Below are 2,373 nucleotides of genomic sequence, written 5' to 3'. Positions count from 1 at the left end.
CAACGAAATCTTTTAGGATGCCTCCGTGCATCCTAAGATGCACGGAGGCATCCTAAGATGAAATCTTTATTACAGGCACAAGACCTAATTACAGAGGGGACATACAAAGACATGCGGGAACATAAAACATATGAAGGATGAATGTGAAATGAATAATTTATAATGCAAATGAGACGGCCATCTCACTCCCGCTGTGAGATGAAACCGTAGATTCCTTTTCCTTAAACTTTTACACAACCTCTAGCCTCCTCCGAGGCGAAACCGCGACTTCCCTTTTCGCTTTCGCCTTGCAATTATACACCTTAAGTACTCTTGTTTTCCAAACTGCAGCTGACCCTTATCGTCTCTTTCTAAAAGAATCTCTTCGAACTTTGAAGAATCCTCTTTTTCTCTTCTAAACTATGATGTTTCTGAAAAAAAGTACTCACGCAGAGAAAGTCTCCTTTCCATCTATATAATCACGTCAAGTGCGAAAACACCTACAGTCGTTGCACGTCAGCAAGGCTTCTGGTATGATAATTTTCCTTCCAAACAACGCGCGCTAGAGCTCACTCTTATCTTCACTAAGCGCTTCGATTTCACTTTTTCTCTATCGGGATATATCATATAGTGGGATATATCCATTGGGATGTATCATGATCTTTGTAAATACAAATGTGTCTCATTCCCATGAAGCGCAACACATTTGACCCTGCCAATTATTGTCCTATTGTATTCACTCCCAGCATCTCTGAACTAATAGAGACAACTCCAGTAACTTTTTCCAACATCTTTATTCCTCCCCACTACAAGTAAAAACAAATAAGGCTTTTGTAAAGTCAGATCAACTGGGGAATAGATCTCTTATGTTACTACGCGTAAAGATTGGAGAGTGCTTTCCGTCTACGACTGATATTTCTGTGCTTTTTAGTAATAAACGTTTTTACGAAATGTTTTCTCAAGACAATTCCCACAGTATTTTCTTACAATATATCCATGTTAAGTACGATATACAGAATGCAACAACAACAACAACAACAACAACAATAACAATAATAATAATAATAATAATAATAATAATAATAATAATAATAATAGACAATACGAAGAGTGCTATGCGATTGCTATAAATATTTTATTGATTGAACGATATTTTGACAGCTAGCCTGTCTTTGTCGAGTTTTAAATGAAAAGTGATACATAGAAATTCAAAATTATAGAAATTCAAAACAAAAACATGAACGAGGGCAACCAGCGTTCCCACATTGATGGAATGACATCATCAGTCTTCAATTTTCTAGTTTACAACAGGCAAAAAGAAAGAAAAAAAGGAGAAAAAAGAAAAGAAAAAAGAAAAGGAAAAAGAAGAATATTTAATCAAACAGTTTTGTGTAAATATGATGAAATTGTCATGTCATTTTATTCATTCCTCCAGGGCGTGATGTCAATAACTCACAAACATATTTCTCCCCATACATTTTGAGTATTGAAAGTGTAGTAGATTCAGAATATTTTCTGAGAATATGCACTTTCAAGTCTTTTTCAAAATTGCAGCCGTTTGATGTAAAATGTTCGGCAAGTTCTGTCGAACTACTGTTATTGTGCCTGACGTCGAATCTGTGCCCATTGAATCTTTTGTTTAATTGTTCTGTTGTGCAACCAACATAAATCAAACCGTGCATTCTGCTGTGTACACCAAATGGGAATCTCTACACGTCCCACCTTCCATGTAAATCATAACGTTTGTTATGATTTTTGATGGAATTCACTTGACTCATGCTGTTGCACAATGAACAGGGCTTACCTCTCTTGTTGCTGTTTTACAAGGTACAGTGAAACTCTTATGTTAGTTTCAGTGGACCAAACAAATGTACAGGTCCTCATTGTAAAGCAAATTCTCCAAACAAGTACTAGGAAATGCATGCACTCATTCTCACATGAATTTGACAATAAAAGGGTGACTTCTATCCCATTGATCTATATAATTGAGTCAGAGAATATTTACCAATCAGTCTGAGAATTCTTCTTTTTCAGATTGGGAAGATCATGAGATCACAAATGAATAGCTGCGTCTGGATCCCTTGATATTTGCAGAGCAACTAAAGGAGAGGGCATCGAAACAATCGTAGGTAGAACTGATGCTTAAAAGGTTAAGAAGCGAAGTCAGGCGCTTTTTTAGTTCCCATGCCCACGAAATAAATGCGACAGCTTGCTTGGGACTAGTAAACATCCGTAAGTTTTGTGCTACAAATTGCTAATAGGGAATCTTGAATGATGCAATCAAAATCTTTCAGATTGTACACTCAGCTTAAAGGTAATAACATTATTTTTTATGCGCCCTTTTCAAGCCTAGCCAGGCTCATGGGCCCGGTTTCCCGGTTTCTATGGCGTATG

Source organism: Octopus bimaculoides, chromosome 3 (genome assembly GCF_001194135.2).
Source record: "Octopus bimaculoides isolate UCB-OBI-ISO-001 chromosome 3, ASM119413v2, whole genome shotgun sequence".
Taxonomy (NCBI): Eukaryota; Metazoa; Mollusca; class Cephalopoda; order Octopoda; family Octopodidae; genus Octopus; species Octopus bimaculoides.
This window is presented reverse-complemented; position numbering follows the sequence as displayed.